Source organism: Oncorhynchus masou, chromosome 29 (assembly GCF_036934945.1).
Source record: "Oncorhynchus masou masou isolate Uvic2021 chromosome 29, UVic_Omas_1.1, whole genome shotgun sequence".
Taxonomy (NCBI): Eukaryota; Metazoa; Chordata; class Actinopteri; order Salmoniformes; family Salmonidae; genus Oncorhynchus; species Oncorhynchus masou.
Genome location: NC_088240.1, coordinates 97131731 through 97144140, shown reverse-complemented (window position 1 = coordinate 97144140; position 12410 = coordinate 97131731). Strand labels below are relative to the sequence as shown.

Below are 12410 nucleotides of genomic sequence, written 5' to 3'. Positions count from 1 at the left end.
GACAAGTATGTGAACACACACACACACACACACACACACACACACACACACACACACACACACACACACACACACACACACACACACACACACACACATAGAGAGAGAGAGAGAGAAAACAGAGAATCAAACCGGTCATAAGGTTAATCCGACACATCATGTGACCATTCTCCCCCAATAGAAATCAACATGATTTCCCCCTGTTGTAGGTTAAGAGCAGCCTCAGGATAAACAAGGAAGGAACTTGGACTATAAGCAACACAACAGCTGGGAGACGTTGTCATGACTGGGTGAGTGTACTGGGCATTCAGGCAGGCAGGCAGACGGACTGTGAGCTCTTGTGTGTTACTAAATAAAAGAGAGAGAGGGGACACGGCAGGGCACTGGGCAACACAGAGGGGGTGGTACCAAATGGTACCCTATTCCTTATGTAGTGCACTACTATTGAGCAGGGCCCTATAGGCGGAATTAAGTTGCCATTTGGGACACAGACCAAAGGCAATCTCACCCAGGATGGTCAGAGGAGTGACACCAGCCCTGGGCCAGAGCTGCTGCTGCCAACCATCTATCCTGACTGGCTGGACCCGGGGTTCTACAACACATCTCTGGTTCTGACTGGCTAGACCCGGGGTTCTACAACACAGCTCTGGTTCTGACTGGCTAGACCCGGGGTTCTACAACACAGCTCTGGTTCTGACTGGCTAGACCCGGGGTTCTACAACATCGCTCTGGTTCTGACTGGCTAGACCTGGGGTTCTACAACACAGCTCTGGTTCTGACTGGCTAGACCCGGGGTTCTACAACATCGCTCTGGTCCTGACACACACAGCCACTAGGCAGGATTCAGGAGCTGAGAGATCTCCCACACTCAGCCACTAGGCAGGATTCAAGAGCTGAGAGATCTCCCACACTCAGCCACTAGGCAGGATTCAAGAGCTGAGAGATCTCCCACACACAGCCACTAGGCAGGATTCAAGAGCTGAGAGATCTCCCACACTCAGCCATTAGGCAGGATTCAAGAGCTGAGAGACCTCCCACACTCAGCCACTAGGCAGGATTCAAGAGCTGAGAGATCTCCCACACACAGCCACTAGGCAGGATTCAAGAGCTGAGAGATCTCCCACACTCAGCCACTAGGCAGGATTCAAGAGCTGAGAGATCTCCCACACTCAGCCATTAGGCAGGATTCAGGAGCTGAGAGATCTCCCACACTCAGCCATTAGGCAGGATTCAAGAGCTGAGAGATCTCCCACACTCAGCCATTAGGCAGGATTCAAGAGCTGAGAGATCTCCCACACTCAGCCACTAGGCAGGATTCAAGAGCTGAGAGATCTCCCACACTCAGCCACTAGGCAGGATTCAAGAGCTGAGAGATCTCCCACACTCAGCCACTAGGCAGGATTCAAGAGCTGAGAGATCTCCCACACACAGCCACTAGGCAGGATTCAAGAGCTGAGAGATCTCCCACACTCAGCCACTAGGCAGGATTCAAGAGCTGAGAGATCTCCCACACACAGCCACTAGGCAGGATTCAAGAGCTGAGAGATCTCCCACACTCAGCCATTAGGCAGGATTCAAGAGCTGAGAGATCTCCCACACTCAGCCACTAGGCAGGATTCAGGAGCTGAGAGATCTCCCACACTCAGCCACTAGGCAGGATTCAAGAGCTGAGAGATCTCCCACACACAGCCACTAGGCAGGATTCAAGAGCTGAGAGATCTCCCACACTCAGCCACTAGGCAGGATTCAAGAGCTGAGAGATCTCCCACACACAGCCACTAGGCAGGATTCAAGAGCTGAGAGATCTCCCACACTCAGCCACTAGGCAGGATTCAAGAGCTGAGAGATCTCCCACACTCAGCCACTAGGCAGGATTCAAGAGCTGAGAGATCTCCCACACTCAGCCATTAGGCAGGATTCAAGAGCTGAGAGATCTCCCACACTCAGCCACTAGGCAGGATTCAAGAGCTGAGAGATCTCCCACACTCAGCCACTAGGCAGGATTCAAGAGCTGAGAGATCTCCCACACTCAGCCACTAGGCAGGATTCAGGAGCTGAGAGATCTCCCACACTCAGCCATTAGGCAGGATTCAAGAGCTGAGAGATCTCCCACACTCAGCCACTAGGCAGGATTCAGGAGCTGAGAGATCTCCCACACTCAGCCACTAGGCAGGATTCAAGAGCTGAGAGATCTCCCACACTCAGCCACTAGGCAGGATTCAAGAGCTGAGAGATCTCCCACACTCAGCCACTAGGCAGGATTCAAGAGCTGAGAGATCTCCCACACTCAGCCACTAGGCAGGATTCAAGAGCTGAGAGATCTCCCACACTCAGCCACTAGGCAGGATTCAGGAGCTGAGAGATCTCCCACACTCAGCCACTAGGCAGGATTCAAGAGCTGAGAGATCTCCCACACTCAGCCACTAGGCAGGATTCAAGAGCTGAGAGATCTCCCACACTCAGCCACTAGGCAGGATTCAGGAGCTGAGAGATCTCCCACACTCAGCCACTAGGCAGGATTCAAGAGCTGAGAGATCTCCCACACTCAGCCACTAGGCAGGATTCAGGAGCTGAGAGATCTCCCACACTCAGCCATTAGGCAGGATTCAAGAGCTGAGAGATCTCCCACACTCAGCCACTAGGCAGGATTCAAGAGCTGAGAGATCTCCCACACTCAGCCATTAGGCAGGATTCAAGAGCTGAGAGATCTCCCACACTCAGCCACTAGGCAGGATTCAAGAGCTGAGAGATCTCCCACACTCAGCCACTAGGCAGGATTCAAGAGCTGAGAGATCTCCCACACTCAGCCATTAGGCAGGATTCAAGAGCTGAGAGATCTCCCACACTCAGCCACTAGGCAGGTTTCAGGAGCTGAGAGATCTATCACACTCAGCCATTAGGCAGGATTCAAGAGCTGAGAGATCTCCCACACTCAGCCATTAGGCAGGATTCAAGAGCTGAGAGATCTCCCACATTCAGCCATTAGGCAGGATTCAAGAGCTGAGAGATCTCCCACACTCAGCCACTAGGCAGGATTCAAGAGCTGAGAGATCTCCCACATTCAGCCATTAGGCAGGATTCAAGAGCTGAGAGATCTCCCACATTCAGCCATTAGGCAGGATTCAGGAGCTGAGCGATCTAGAAAAAGAGACGGGCTGAGTAGGAAAGAGTGACAAGCTTTTATAAGGCACAAGTGTGCATGTTTGGGGCCCTCTTTCCGATCCCCTATATAGTTCCCATCACTTCTCCCTGCAGGCAAGACCTCGTGTTAGGCAGGTGGTCCTGTATGGAGACTAAGAGTGCCACATGGCCATTGAGAGGCCTCCATTCCCTGGGCTTTGTGCCCCGACTAGGCCTCCCTTCCCTGGGCTTTGTGCCCCGACTAGGCCTCCCTTCCCTGGGCTTTGTGCCCCGACTAGGCCTCCCTTCCCTGGGCTTTGTGCCCCGACTAGGCCTCCCTTCCCTGGGCTTTGTGCCCCGACTAGGCCTCCCTTCCCTGGGCTTTGTGTCCCGACTAGACCTCCCTTCCCTGGGCTTTGTGTCCCGACTAGACCTCCCTTCCCTGGGCTTTGTGCCCCGACTAGACCTCCCTTCCCTGGGCTTTGTGCCCCGACTAGGCCTCTCTTCCCTGGGCCTTGTCCCCCAACTAGGCCTCTCTTCCCTTCCCCACCTCGTGCTAACTCCCTAGACATGGCCTGGTCCATCAAGGGGCCATTGTTCCAGTCAACAGATGACTCATAAAGTTAGCTTTATTGACAGAGTCTATTTCCTGCCAGTGAACAGACCCAACCTGGAAGGTTCGTTGTTATTGTCTGTTCCTTTAAACTAGGTATGTAACTATAACCTGAGGTGAACAGACCCAACCTGGGAGGTTGTTGTTATTGTCTGTCCCTTTAAACTAGGTCTGTAACTATAACCTGAGGTGAACAGACCCAACCTGGGAGGTTGTTGTTATTGTCTGTCCCTTTAAACTAGGTCTGTAACTATAACCTGAGGTGAACAGACCCAACCTGGGAGGTTGTTGTTATTGTCTGTCCCTTTAAACTAGGTCTGTAACTATAACCTGAGGTGAACAGACCCAACCTGGGAGGTTGTTGTTATTGTCTGTCCCTTTAAACTAGGTCTGTAACTATAACCTGAGGTGAACAGACCCAACCTGGGAGGTTGTTGTTATTGTCTGTTCCTTTAAACTAGGTCTGTAACTATAACCTGAGGTGAACAGACCCAACCTGGGAGGTTGTTGTTATTGTCTGTCCCTTTAAACTAGGTCTGTAACTATAACCTGAGGTGAACAACGACAGGTGGGAGGTTGTTGTTATTGTCTGTCCCTTTAAACTAGGTCTGTAACTATAACCTGAGGTGAACAGACCCAACCTGGGAGGTTGTTGTTATTGTCTGTCCCTTTAAACTAGGTCTGTAACTATAACCTGAGGTGAACAACGACAGGTGGGAGGTTGTTGTTATTGTCTGTCCCTTTAAACTAGGTCTGTAACTATAACCTGAGGTGAACAGACCCAACCTGGGAGGTTGTTGTTATTGTCTGTCCCTTTAAACTAGGTCTGTAACTATAACCTGAGGTGAACAGACCCAACCTGGGAGGTTCGTTGTTATTGTCTGTCCCTTTAAACTAGGTCTGTAACTATAACCTGAGGTGAACAGACCCAACCTGGGAGGTTGTTGTTATTGTCTGTTCCTTTAAACTAGGTCTGTAACTATAACCTGAGGTGAACAGACCCAACCTGGGAGGTTGTTGTTATTGTCTGTCCCTTTAAACTAGGTCTGTAACTATAACCTGAGGTGAACAGACCCAACCTGGGAGGTTGTTGTTATTGTCTGTTCCTTTAAACTAGGTCTGTAACTATAACCTGAGGTGAGCAGACCCAACCTGGGAGGTTGTTGTTATTGTCTGTTCCTTTAAACTAGGTCTGTAACTATAACCTGAGGTGAACAGACCCAACCTGGGAGGTTGTTGTTATTGTCTGTCCCTTTAAACTAGGTCTGTAACTATAACCTGAGGTGAACAGACCCAACCTGGGAGGTTGTTGTTATTGTCTGTTCCTTTAAACTAGGTCTGTAACTATAACCTGAGGTGAACAGACCCAACCTGGGAGGTTGTTGTTATTGTCTGTTCCTTTAAACTAGGTCTGTAACTATAACCTGAGGTGAACAACGACAGGTGGGATAGTCATTCAATCGTTGCGGCCGGGTGGAAATCCTTTCTTTGTGATGCTTATTTGTGTAGAGAGAACGTGTGTTGGCTGCGCCCCAGTCCCCTTGGTTTCAGTCTCGCTCTTTTTATAAAGGAAACCTGTTCTGTTCAGGGCTGTACTGGAAGCACACACTGCCATTGTGTTGTTCACGAAGACAGTATATTATGGGGCTTAACTTGACCTTAAGGGGGGGGGGGGACAGCACATTTTGGGAAATGGGTCTGAGTGCCTAAAACCTCATATGACTCGTTGTTGGGACTGTCTGTCAAAGTGCACACCTCTCTCTCACTCAGGGAGCGTGAGGTAGCGCTGCGTCACCGGGTCACGAGGTAGAGCTGCGTCACGAGGTAGAGCTGCGTCACGAGGTGGTGCTGCGTCACCGGGTCACGAGGTAGAGCTGCGTCACCGGGTCACGAGGTAGAGCTGCGTCACCGGGTCACGAGGTAGAGCTGCGTCACCGGGTCACGAGGTAGAGCTGCGTCACCGGGTCACGAGGTAGAGCTGCGTCACCGGGTTACGAGGTAGAGCTGCGTCACCGGGTCACGAGGTAGAGCTGCGTCACCGGGTCACGAGGTAGAGCTGCGTCACCGGGTCACGTGGTAGAGCTGCGTCACCGGGTTACGAGGTAGAGCTGCGTCACCGGGTTACGAGGTAGAGCTGCGTCACCGGGTCACGAGGTAGAGCTGCGTCACCGGGTCACGAGGTGGCGCTGCGTCACGAGGTAGAGCTGTGTCACGTGGTAGAGCTGCGTCACCGGGTTACGAGGTAGCGCTGCGTCACGAGGTAGAGCTGCGTCACGAGGTGGTGCTGCGTCACGAGGTGGTGCTGCGTCACCGGGTCACGAGGTAGAGCTGTGTCACCGGGTCACGAGGTAGAGCTGCGTCACTGGGTTACGAGGTAGCGCTGCGTCACGAGGTAGCGCTGTGTCACCGGGTTACGAGGTAGGGCTGTGTCACCGGGTTACGAGGTAGGGCTGTGTCACCGGGTTACGAGGTAGAGCAGCGTCACCGGGTTACGAGGTAGAGCTGTGTCACCGGGTTACGAGGTAGAGCTGTGTCCCCGGGTTACGAGGTAGAGCTGCGTCCCCGGGTTACGAGGTAGAGCTGCGTCCCCGGGTTGCGCCACAACAACGCAATCCTCTAGGACCTTGCCTGTGCTTAGCTCTATTCAGTTTATTTTTATTTTAAAAAACTCCCTCGATAATGACAAGCATACCCATAACATGGCGCAGCAACCACCATGCTTGAAAATATAGAGAGTGGTACTGAGTGATGTGCTGTATTTGCCCCAAACATAACACTTTGTATTCAGGACATCATGTTTTATTCTGTACAAGCTTCCTCCTTTTCACTCTGTCATGTCGGTTAGGATTGTGGAGTAAACTACAATGTTGTTGATCCATCCTCAGTTTTCTCCTATCACAGCCATTAAACTCTGTTTCAAAATCAGCATTGATTTTTAGGAAGGACGCCTGTATCTTGGTAGCAACTGGGCATATTGATTGACCATCCAAAGTGTAATTAATAACTTCACCGTGCTCAAAGGGATATTCAATGACTGCTTAAAAAAATACAAACAATTTTAAAAATGTACTTTAACATTATGGGTTATTGTGTGTAGGCAACTGACAAATACATCTCAATTTAATATACTTTAATATACTTTAATATACTTTAAATTCAGGCTGTAACACAATTTATTTTGGAAAAGGTCAAGGGGTGTGAATACTTTCTGAAGGCCCTGTTTATCTGGAGGTGAACGGTGGATCTCTGAGATTAACATGAACCCTGTCTGTTCTGCCATCTGTCAGGGGCTGCTGCCATCCAGGAGAAACTCTGGCAAATATTTACATCTACTGGGATATAACAATCCCACAGTGTTTGAGCAGGGCAGGGCAGGGCAGGGCAGGGCACAGCCAGAGGGCAGGGTAGAGACGTGGTCTATACAGAGATTACGACAGTCCTGCAGCTGGAGAACACAGAACACCTGTCAGCTCCACACACACCTCAGTCAGCCAAAGGGAAAACAATACCCAGGGTGTTCTGTTCTATCAGGGGCCACAACAATACAGGCAGTTCACCTGCTGGAGACCACAGAGCACCTGGCGGCTCTACAAAACACCTCACTACAGCCAAAAAAAACTAATGTCACCGAGCCTCCCACATGCTTCAGGACACACCTAACACAGACTCCCTGTCCTGTCCTTTTGAGTGTTTCAGGGTGATTTATATTACAATCAAGTCAATATCCCAACACCTAGGGGTGAACTACAGGGGTGGAACTGGTTAATGTCGACACATTCTTCACTGTGCCAAGTGTGAAACTAACACCACCATGCCTCCTATATGCTTCAGGACATCTGACACAGCCTCTCTGTCCTGTAGCTGGTTTCAATGGTCCAGGGGGTTTGTAACAAGTCAATATCAGAATAACGCCGGAGGGATTCCAAGGGTTCTAAAGGTTCCGGGGGTTCTAGAACTAAAGGGGTGAAGGAGAGTTCCAACAGACAGTTCATTATAATGCTATTGGTTTTGGCACAGAGACGCTGGTAGAAAAACAGGAGAGATCACTTCTCGTTTCATAAAGGCAGTCAGATTACAGCAGGCTGAGAGACTGAAGCCATGGGAATACACAGGCTCCTACATCACATCCGCTCTCACCTGGAAGTGGTTGCGGACACCGTCACTTTGTACTTGTTGACATTGTGAACAGCAACCAGCCAACTGTCGTTCAAGAAAGTCCCGAGGACATTATTATGGGATGTCTTGTTTCTCTGCTCTCTTCCTCACCATACATTCAATTAGAATATTTACATCATTTATTTGCATGGTAATTCACTAGTCTATTGACGAACCAAATCAAGATGTGGCCGAAGCCAATTTGCAATACAGGTGACTCCATATTCAATAGGAGGCGTTGACTTGGCCTTGTTTTGGCTGAATTCATGGGGTTAAAGGTGAACAACGTTTGTTAAGAACAAAGTCTTATTTCCAATGACGGCCGACCAGGGAACACTGGGTTAACTTGTTCAGGGCAGAACCACAGATTTTTACCTTGTCAGCTCAGGGATTCGATCCACCAATCTTTCAGTTACTGTCCCAACACTCTAACCACTAGGCTACCAATGTATGAGCCTCCCTGCTGTATCTAGGACTCCCTGCTGTATCTAGGACTCCCTGCTGTATCTAGGACTCCCTGCTGTCTCTAGGAGTATGTATGAGCCTCCCTGCTGTCTCTAGGACTCTGTATGAGCCTCCCTGCTGTATCTAGGACTCCGTATGAGCCTCCCTGCTGTATCTAGGACTCCCTGCTGTATCTAGGACTCTGTATGAGCCTCCCTGCTCTATCTAGGACTCTGTATGAGCCTCCCTGCTGTATCTAGGACTCCCTGCTGTATCTAGGACTCTGTATGAGCCTCCCTGCTCTATCTAGGACTCTGTATGAGCCTCCCTGCTGTATCTAGGACTCCGTATGAGCCTCCCTGCTCTATCTAGGACTCTGTATCTAGGACTCCCTGCTGTATCTAGGACTCCGTATGAGCCTCCCTGCTGTATCTAGGACTCTGTATCTAGGACTCCCTGCTGTATCTAGGACTATGTATGAGCCTCCCTGCTGTATCTAGGACTCTGTATCTAGGACTCCCTGCTGTATCTAGGACTATGTATGAGCCTCCCTGCTCTATCTAGGAGTATGTATCTAGGACTCCCTGCTGTATTTAGGACTATGTATGAGCACCCCTGTTAGGACTATGTATGAGCCTCCCTGCTAGGACTATGTATGAGCCTCCCTGCTCTATCTAGGACTCTGTATGAGCCTCCCTGCTCTATCTAGGACTCTGTATGAGCCTCCCTGCTGTATCTAGGACTCCCTGCTGTATCTAGGACTCCCTGCTGTATCTAGGACTCTGTATGAGCCTCCCTGCTGTATCTAGGACTCCGTATGAGCCTCCCTGCTGTATCTAGGACTCTGTATCTAGGACTCCCTGCTGTATCTAGGACTATGTATGAGCCTCCCTGCTGTATCTAGGACTCCCTGCTGTATCTAGGACTATGTATGAGCCTCCCTGCTCTATCTAGGAGTATGTATCTAGGACTCCCTGCTGTATTTAGGACTATGTATGAGCACCCCTGTTAGGACTATGTATGAGCCTCCCTGCTAGGACTATGTATGAGCCTCCCTGCTCTATCTAGGAGTATGTATGAGCCTCCCTACTGTATCTAGGAGTATGTATGAGCCTCCCTGCTGTCTCTAGGAGTATGTATGAGCCTCCCTGCTCTATCTAGGAGTATGTATGAGCCTCCCTGCTGCCTCTAGGAGTATGTATGAGTCTCCCTGTTAGGACTATGTATGAGCCTCCCTGCTCTATCTAGGAGTATGTATGAGCCTCCATGCTGTCTCTAGGACTATGTATGAGCCTCCCTGCTGTATCTAGGACTATGTATGAGCCTCCCTGCTCTATCTAGGAGTATGTATGAGCCTCCCTGCTGTCTCTAGGACTATGTATGAGCCTCCCTGCTCTATCTAGGAGTATGTATGAGCCTCCCTGCTGTATCTAGGAGTATGTATGAGCCTCCCTGTTGTATCTAGGAGTTATGTATGAGCCTCCCTACTGTATCTAGGACTATGTATGAGCCTCCCTGCTGTATCTAGGAGTATGTATGAGCCTCCCTGCTGTATCTAGGACTATGTATCTAGGACTCCCTGCTGTATCTAGGACTATGTATGAGCCTCCCTGCTCTATCTAGGACTATGTATGAGCCTCCCTGCTCTATCTAGGAGTATGTATGAGCCTCCCTGTCGTATCTAGGAGTATGTATGAGCCTCCCTGTCGTATCTAGGACTATGTATGAGCCTCCCTGCTGTCTCTAGGAGTATGTATGAGCCTCCCTGCTCTATCTAGGACTATGTATGAGCCTCCCTGCTCTATCTAGGAGTATGTATGAGCCTCCCTGTTGTATCTAGGACTATGTATGAGCCTCCCTGCCATATCTAGGACTATGTCTGAGCCTCCCTGTTGGGAGAGAATGAGCTCTCTGTTATCTCCCTTCTCCTTCGCTCGCTCTTTCACTTCTCTCCCCCTTATCCTTTGACCCCCTCCTCCTCCTCCTCTCCCCGCTCTCTCCCTTCATCTCTTTCCATCTCTCTCTGTCTCGTCAGAACAGACAGTCTTCCTAGTTTCTGTGAGAAGTGAATCGTGTCCTGTATGACACCACTTGTTTGTTCTGAACAAGATGGATGTTCACTTGAGAGGTACTAAAGCTTCCCGGTGCCAGTCAGAGAGACGGTGAGACAGACAGACCACTCATCCTCCTAACGGCCCTCGAGCGTCTCACTAAAACACCGTCTCCGTCAGAGAGGCTGCTGATGCATCTCAATTCTGTGTTTTCTTTTTGTTTCTCTGTTTTTGTCTGTTGTGTGAAATGTTGAAGTATTGAACTCCACATAAAAGTGTTATAGAATGCTATGTGAAAATTAATAAAACAATGTTAAGAAAATGTAGAGAAAGAGGCTCTGAAATCAACATGAAGATACAAATGAACGAACGTCCGATCATGTCTCTCGTGCTTTTCTTTTCTCTAACAAACTGTGCCTGCGAGTGTGTCTGTGTTGCACAGGCTACAGAAAATACAGTACTTAGGATGTGTGGACATGCCATTCCATTACACTGCCATGAGGGAATCACTGACAGTAAGGTCAACAATGTTCCTTTTGACATGGGATTGCAATTTAATCTCAACTCTTAGGTATTAGCTAGCCTACATTTAGCCTGCCTCACTCTGGCTGACAGACAGAGATAAATGGTAAACAAGCTCTAGCTAAAAGACAGAGATGGTAAACAAGCTCTAGCTAAAAGACAGAGATGGTAAACAAGCTCTAGCTAAGAAATGGTAAACAAGCTCTAGCTAAAAGACAGAGATGGTAAACAAGCTCTAGCTAAAAGACAGAGATGGCAAACAAGCTCTAGCTAAAAGACAGATGGCAAACAAGCAAGCTCTAGCTAAAAGACAGAGATGGTAAACAAGCTCTAGCTAAAAGACAGATGGTAAACAAGCTCTAGCTAAAAGACAGAGATGGTAAACAAGCTCTAGCTAAAAGACAGAGATGGTAAACAAGCTCTAGCTAAAAGACAGATGTTAAACAAGCTCTAGCTAAGAGATGGTAAACAAGCTCTAGCTAAAAGACAGAGATGGTAAACAAGCTCTAGCTAAAAGACAGAGATGGCAAACAAGCTCTAGCTAAAAGACAGAGATGGCAAACAAGCTCTAGCTAAAAGACAGAGATGGCAAACAAGCTCTAGCTAAAAGACAGAGATGGTAAACAAGCTCTAGCTAAAAGACAGAGATGGCAAACAAGCTCTAGCTAAAAGACAGAGATGGCAAACAAGCTCTAGCTAAAAGACAGAGATGGTAAACAAGCTCTAGCTAAAAGACAGAGATGGCAAACAAGCTCTAGCTAAAAGACAGAGATGGTAAACAAGCTCTAGCTAAAAGACAGAGATGTTAAACAAGCTCTAGCTAAGAGATGGTAAACAAGCTCTAGCTAAAAGACAGAGATGGTAAACAAGCTCTAGCTAAAAGACAGAGATGGCAAACAAGCGCTAGCTAAAAGACAGAGATGGCAAACAAGCTCTAGCTAAAAGACAGAGATGGCAAACAAGCTCTAGCTAAAAGACAGAGATGGCAAACAAGCTCTAGCTAAAAGACAGAGATGGTAAACAAGCTCTAGCTAAAAGACAGAGATGGTAAACAAGCTCTAGCTAAAAGACAGAGATGGTAAACAAGCTCTAGCTAAAAGACAGAGATGGTAAACAAGCTCTAGCTAAAAGACAGAGATGTTAAACAATCTCAACCTATTCTCTATCCTAAATGAGATCACCGTGTGACGCACGGGTGCCTCAAGGCAGTTAAATCGTCCATAGTATTATTATAATAAGGAGGGTTTAACAAAAGTGGTGTCCCGATGTGGTTTAAGCATTACGGTGGACTTACAACATCCAATTCTGGGCTCCCGGGTGGTGCTGCAGTTTAAGGAACTGCATCACAGTGCTAGAGGCAGCACTACAATTCCAGGCTGTATCACAACCGGCTGTGATTGGGAGTCCCGTAGGGCGGCGCACAATTGGCCCAGCGTCGTCCGGGTTAGGGTTTGTCCGGGGTAAGCCGTCATTGTAAATACTAATTTGTCTTTGTTAAATTTGGT

The 12410-nt window shown here is 48.8% G+C and overlaps 1 protein-coding gene across 1 annotated transcript in view; it reads right to left on the bottom strand.

The window, feature by feature from the left end:
* The window catches only part of LOC135519856 (threonylcarbamoyladenosine tRNA methylthiotransferase-like), a 528096-nt gene that overhangs the window by 452073 nt on the left and 63613 nt on the right, over positions 1–12410 (bottom strand). The window lies entirely within an intron of this gene.